Genomic DNA, 7,266 nt, shown 5'->3' on the forward strand with positions numbered 1-7,266 from the left:
GTCTGAGGTGGGGGGTGCTTCTGAAACCCAGACAGGAAAGTGTCCGTCAGAATCCTGTCCCATTCTTAGCCCTTGCCTGAGGCAGGTCCATCCGGGCTGTCTGTCCCCGAGTGGAAATCCCCTTGCTGGGGAGTATCGAGGCTCCTCTGTGTGGCGGGAGGGAAACCCCCCTGGCATGTTAGCCTGTCCCCACCGTCAGGATGACCCCTTCTTCACTTCTCCTTTGGCTCATCCAGTGGGGCTGCCTTGGGCCCTCCTGGTGGGCTCAGGTGAAGGGGAAATAGCGATTCAGGTGGGTGGGGGGCAGTGGTCCCCCGAGAGCCCTCCTTCAGCGATGCCTGTCAGAATCTGAAGACTGACAGCCAGAGCACTGTTTCAAGGACCAGGCTGGACCCAGGACAAAAGATCAGCTGAAGAGTCTGGACATTTTTAGGCATCTATCATGGGAAGCCACGTAACAGATGACAGGGGTGGGCTTCTGAAAATGTGAACACACTCGTAGGTGCGTGACTCAAAAGCAGGACCAAGACCAGTGAGTAGGGATACTGAGCCCCAAAATTCCGTTAGATAAGGCAGTCACCTGCAGAATGTGTTCACTCATTCCTTCAAGGAGCATTTATTTACGGAGTGCCCACAACAGGCACTATTTCAGGCTCTGGCAATACGTGCGTGAAGAACATTGACAAAAATCTCTACCTTCATGGGACTTCCATTCTAGTGGAATAAGAAATACAAAGCAATAGGTATCATAAATAAGTAAATTATACAGTATGTTCACAAGTCGTAAGTATGAGGAGAATAGGGATGGACTACAGGGATGGAGGGAACAGGGAATCAAATTTTAAATGATGTGAGAAAGCCACAAGGTGCCATTTCTACAAGCACCTGAAGGAGGGGAAGTAGCTGACCATGTGAATATTTGGGGGAATAGTATTTCAGGTGTAGGGAACAGCCAGTACAAAGTCCTTCAAGTGGGAGCAGGTCAGGCAAATTCTAGAAGGGCCAGTGAGGCTGGAACACACTGAGTGAAGGACAGAGTGGGAGAGATGGGGTCAAGAGAGGTAAGGGGGAGTGAGGGCACAGATCGCATAGGGCCGTGTGAGCCATTATACAAGCTATGGCTTTGTTTTTTTAAGTTTATTTTGAGAGAGAGAGAGAGAGAGAGAGAGAGAGAGAGAGAGAAGGGGCAGAGAGAGGGAGGGAGAGAGAATCCCAAGCAGGCTCCACAGGGCATTTGTTTGTTTGTTTAAAGAGGAAGTGGGAGGGGGGGCAGAGAGGAAGAGAGAGAGAATCTCAAACAGAGAGCTGTTATTACAGAGCCTGAAGAGATCAGGAGATCGGTCCCATGAACAGTGAGATCATTACCTGAACCTAAATCAAGAGTTAGACCAACAGAGCCACCCAGGTGCCCCCAAGCTATGGCTTTTATTCTGAGTGAAATGAGGGGCCTGTGGGAGGTTCTGAGCAAAGGGAGGGAGTGGCATGATCTGACTTTTTGTTTTTAAGATCCTCTAGCTGCTGGTTGAGAATAGCTGAGGGGGGCGGGGTGAGAGTCCATACCATAATTTTTGGCCTGAAGGGCTGAAGGGGTGATGTCTACACTGGCTGAGACAGTCGAAGCCTGAAGGTGGAGGGCTGTGGGGAAAGCAAGGAGCATTTGGACTTCAGTGGAGATAAGAGACAGAGTCTGGGATTTGGGAAAAAGTTGTGAGTTGAGTGAGAAATAGAGACTTAGGAGTTATTGCTACAAGAAATCTCTGCTTGGGGCACCTGGGTGGCTCAGTCGATTAAGCATCCAACTTCGACTCAAATCATGATCATATCAGTTGTGAGTTCGAGCCCTGCCTCAGGCTCTCTGCTGTCAGCTCAGAGCCTGCTTTGGATCCTCTGTCTCTTTCTCTCTTTGCCCCTCCCGTGCTCACTCGTGCTCTCTCTCTCTCTCTCTCTCAAAAATAAATAAACATTAAAAGAAAGAAAGAAAACTCTGCTTTGAGTGCAGACTAGACAATCTGTGAGGTCTCTGAGTTGTAAAGATTCTAGGATTGTATTGAATGGGAGGGCGGGTCTTTCCATAGCTGATGAGTTGCCTGTGAGCTTGANGAAGGTGTGGTTCTGAGCTAGGGAAGCAGTTTTGCTGGTTGGGATGAGCTTTCTCCTCCCGCAGAGGACCAAGGGCTTTCTCTTCGGGACAGAGGAGAAGGCTAGGGGCGGAGCGGGGGGTGGGGGGAAGGAATGTCCTTCATAGAGTTGAACCTTCCTGAGACTCAGTTTCCCCATCTGCACAATGAGAGGGCTGTACTAAAGACTTCTCAGGATGCTCCAGCTCTGAAACTTTGGGACTACACATCTTCGACGGCTTTCACAGGTTTTAGAAGAATGTCGCCCTTGGGCCAGGGACCTGCCTCTGACATTGGCAGAGGGATTGCAAGTCGCCTTGTACAACCAAGGCCAGAAGAAAGAGCCAGCTCCCGGGCTGCCAGCCCTCTTCCTGTGTTTTGGGACTTCCTGCTTCAAATCACAGGGGAGTTTGAGCACAGCCCTCTGAGAGCCAGGGAACTGGCATTTTAACAAGCCGGGCAAGTGGCCTGAATTACACCAGAGTTTGAGAACGTGCTCCACGTGAGGGCCCTTAAACTACCTCGAAGGGGCAGATGGGTGGGCAGGGAGCTTCTCTTTGGAATACAAACCTTTCTCTCACATTCGGCCTCCCCCTGGCTCTAAAATTCTCCCCTCACTGGAAGTCCCCATCCTTTTCATTCATCTCTTCCCCTGTCTCTCCAGCCTCTAGTCCTCTCCCAGAGCTAATCTCACCTCCTCAGTGTCATCCTTTCAGTCCTAGCCGAGGTGTTTGGGTCAAGCTAGAGGAATGAGTCATCTCACAGTGGGGGCAGGGGCTCCAAGTCCATAAATGGGTAAAAGCTCTGATTTCAGCTTTCGTCCCCAGGAAAAGGGCCAGTCTTTCCCTTGCGTCCTCCACCCCCCCCCCCCCCCCCNAATTCCCCAGAGAAAAGGAAGCCATGAGGGTGGGAGGCTGGCTTTGACCAATGGAATTCCAGAAATTGCAGAGCTTTTCAGGAGATAGGTTCCAGTCTGACTCAGCTTTCCTGATAAACAGACACTGCCGGGCAGGATTTTCCCAGCCCAAGAGGCCAAAACCCCACTTCCGGATGGAAGTGTTCAGCTCTGCCTTTGGAGTTGGGGGCCCATCCAGCAGCGCCTCCTCCCTAGCACATCACTGCTCTCTCCCGAGCTCCAGGCTGCGCTGACTTGGGCTTCTTACTGAGACCCTCCAGACGCAGCTACTGTGGCAGGACTGACCACACGCCTGATCTGGAAGCTGGGGGACAGGATGCAGGACCCTTCACGGCTCCCTGGCTGGACACTGAATCACCCTTCTGGCCTGGCCTGCAGTATCTCTCAGGCTTCCTGATCCCGGGCTGGGATCTCTGCTCGGTCCGCCAAGCCGGCGGGTCCTGGGTTGGTAGCAATGTTATACCTGAAGCAGGCCAGCCAGTGGCACGGATCTTCCCCCTGTTAAGGTACACCACTTGCTCCGCCTGGCAGCCCAGGGCCCAGTCCTCCGTGACTGCAAAAGCCATCGGAGAGGCCAGGTGGTGCTTGAGGAGAGCTGGGTGGCCTGTCAACAGAGCCTCACATGGTGGCCAAGTTTCCTCTGACACCTTTTCAGCAGTCAGGGTCTGGGTTACCCTTTGCTGCAGAAACCTTGCTCACAACAGGCTCTGGACGCTCAGGGGCTGGCTCACAGAGCCAGGAGATGAACAGATGCAATCAAAGTGCCAAGTCATTGATTTGTAATGAAAAATAACAACTGCTGTCAAACCAACCAGATACCTGGGTTTGCTGCTGAGCACCTTCCCTGTCTGTCGGCGGCTTCACTAAGGGAGGCCCCAGTTCAGCAGGGAGGTGGCTCAGAGAGCATGGAGGCTGGGCCAGGACGCAGGTGGAATGGTTTTCACAGAATGCCAGGTTCTCCTCTGCCAGGAGATGCTGGCTAATCGTGTCCAGGACACCCTTCCCCCGCACAGCTCTGGAGAGAACCCCACACTCATCTCTGGTGCGGAGACAACATCCCCAGCTCAGTGCATCCTTTCTTGAGGCAGAACGCACTGCAGTTATTTAGAGTCACTCATAGTTTACCCCTACCGATCACACTGCTGCGGGGATTAAATGAGACAATGCGTCAACCTGCTCTGTCAGCGATACCTCATCAAAGAAAACCTAAGGAGTGAGAGTAGGTACTCAATAAATGTTTAATGAAAGGCCTCCGCCTGCTTTCCCGGCCCCAGCCCCTTATAAAGGGGAATCTGATCGTTAAATCAGTGAAAACCCATCCCCTAATAAACCCATCAACATGTACTGAGACCTTACTATTGTTCTAGGTGCCATGGAAAATACAGAAGGAATTAAGGGACAGTCCCCTCCCTCAAGGAATTTCTATATAATAAAGGTGAAGCTATAAACTAACACCTACAGGATGATCGTGAACAGCACAAGATAAGTGTGCTAAGGTGTGTGTCTGGTATAGAAAGTTTGTAAGATACTCAAGTCCCATTGGGCTTGGTTGTAAGGGGACCACTAGTATGGATGAGGAATGGACCACCAGCTGTTTTGGGTTCTCACTCTTTGGTCACTAGATTCGTCAGTAAAGGAATAAGCCCTGCTGACTGGGGGTTCTCGGAACCTAGGTCCTGGGGTGGGGGGCTCTCATGTGAGGCCACCCAGCTGGGATGTGAGGGGGCAGATGGCTAGACTTACTCCCGCCTGCCTATTACAGGAAACAAGGGGAGTCTGAATGAGCAGATGCCACCCAGTAGGGACAGGGGATAGAGCTGCTCACCTCCTGGCCTTGAAGCCCTGGCTGGGGGTAGGGTGGGGCAGCCTGAGCACCAGGCTCATCAACCCTGTTCCTAAGGAGCCAGAGCCCATCCATCCTTCTCTCCCTGCCTGGAGGAGTTTACCTCCATTGGGAGGCCTCTCAGAGCCTCAAGACTGGGCGGAGTTGCAGCTCTCTCTCCCAGCTGGGTCATCTTTCTGTCCCTAGTGAGGTGAGGCAGGAGGGCAGGACCCAGCCTCAGCCTCCTCCCACCCCCACTGCTTAGCTCAGAAAGAACCAGCTTGGAATCACATTAGATGCTGTGTTCAATGTCACCCCACCCCCACCCCAAATTAATTTCAGGGGCCAGAGGGCTGGTACTGATCATCACTGAAGTCTCTGGTGTTGTTCTAGAGCCCCAGTTCTCCAAGTGTGGTCCGGGGGGATGTTCCCTAAATCCGTCCAGAGGATACATCAGGTTAAAACGGTTTTACTAATAATATGACAACACCGTTTACCTTTTCACTCTCGTTCTCTAAAAAGTATACAGCGGAACTTTCCGGGGGCTTCCTGGTGTATGATACTACAACAGACTGAATGCTGAAAGAGATAGAAAAATCCAATTCTGTACAACAATGTGAATGTATCTAACACTGAACTGCACACTTAAAAATGGTTAAAATGGAAAATTTTTTGTTATGTACTTTTTACCACAACTTAATTTTTTTTTAATTTTTAAGAAAAGAACCTAGCTCGCTTTTATAAAGCCAAACATTACAAAATTTTTTTTTTTTTTGCAAAGGGGCACCTGGGTGGCTCAGTCGGTTAAGCATCCAACTCTTGATTTTGGCACAGGTCATAATCTCACCAGTTTGTGGGTTCAAGCCCTGCCTGAGAGGCTCTGCACTGACACCTCAGAGCCTGCTTGGAATTCTCTCTCTCCCTTTCTCTCTGCCCCTCCCTGGCTCACCTGCAGGATCTCTGTCAAAATAAATAAATAAGCATTTAATTTAAAAACACACACACACACACACACACACACACACACAACACTTGTTGGACGCTGGGTGGCTGAGTCAGTTGAGCGTCCAACTTTGGATCAGGTCAAAATCTTGAAGTTTGTGGGTTCGGGCCCGAGACAGGTCTGTGCTGACGGCTCAGAGCCTGGAGCTTGATTGGGATTTTGTGTCTCCGTCTCTTTCTGCCCCTCCCCCACTCACATGCTCTGTGTGTGTGTGTGTGTGTGTGTGTGTGTGTGTGTGTGTGTTTCAAAAAAATAAACATTAAAAAAAATTTTTTAAGATCATTTTCTTTAAAAAAAACACTTGGAAAAACGTAGAACAATGGCTCTCTTCTCACTCTTTTCTGTTTGTTTTGAAAAATAGGGTTTATTTTTGTAAACACATTTCTTTTATATAATCATGTAAATGTTTTTACTGTTACTTTTTTACTGTTACATGAAAAATAAATTAATAATTATTTTTAGATTGTCTGTTTTAATTTCTAATCTGGTAAACATCAACTCACCCACGTAAAGGCTCTTCGAGTGTCCTCCATGATTTTTATAAGTGTAAAGTAATCCTGAGGCCAGAACACTTGAAAATCGCTGTTCTTGGGAGAAGGTAGACAGCAGCCAGGGCTGCCGCATAAACTACGGGATGCCTGGTTGCATTTGAATTTCAGATAAACAGCAAATAATTTCTTAGTATAATATTGCCTCTAACATGCTGAACTAAGAAGTTATTTGTTTGCATGAGATTCACATTTAAATGAGCCCCCTCTGTATTTTTATTTGCTAAATCTGGCCACCCTGATGGCAGGAAAGATTTAGGTTAGGCTGAGAAGAGCTTGGGCCAGATATTGGGATCCCGGAAAGAATTCTCTCTTCTGGACAGCTTTGCGAAAAGTGAATGTGTCGCTGGCTTGTGAAAGCACGGCGCTAAGGGTTCCAGCCCTGGGGGAACAAAGGATCTGCCTGAAGCAGGGCCCCAAGACTCACCCACCCTCCCAGAGACCTAGGCAGCTAAAGCACAAAATCAGTAGGAAGTGAAACATCTTTTAGGTTGTTGTTATTTAAAGAGGGAAGTGACATTGGTGGAAGGGGGGGGGAACGGGTGGGGGGGGGCAGTAGAGGATGTCAAAAACAAGAGGCAATGAGGTCATTCACCTCTCCTCTCATCAGGAGCTCTGCTAAAAATAGTTGCGGCTGAGGTAGAGTCAAGGGCATCAGGTGGCTGGGGGAAGGTGAACGGGGTGGAGCTGTGCGGGGGCTGGGCTGTGTGGCTGGGCCCTCAGGTCTGGTGGCTGGCAGACCTAAGAAGCATATTTGGGACTGGAAACAAACAGAGACAAAGAACTGGCCTCTGGAGCAGCCCGGAGAAGGCCCCTTCCCTGGAGCTCTAAGTGAATGGACAGAGGATGGGCCAGTGACG

The sequence above is a fragment of the Crocuta crocuta genome, unplaced genomic scaffold (genome assembly GCF_008692635.1).
Source record: "Crocuta crocuta isolate KB4526 unplaced genomic scaffold, BGI_CrCroc_1.0 scaffold318, whole genome shotgun sequence".
Taxonomy (NCBI): domain Eukaryota; kingdom Metazoa; phylum Chordata; class Mammalia; order Carnivora; family Hyaenidae; genus Crocuta; species Crocuta crocuta.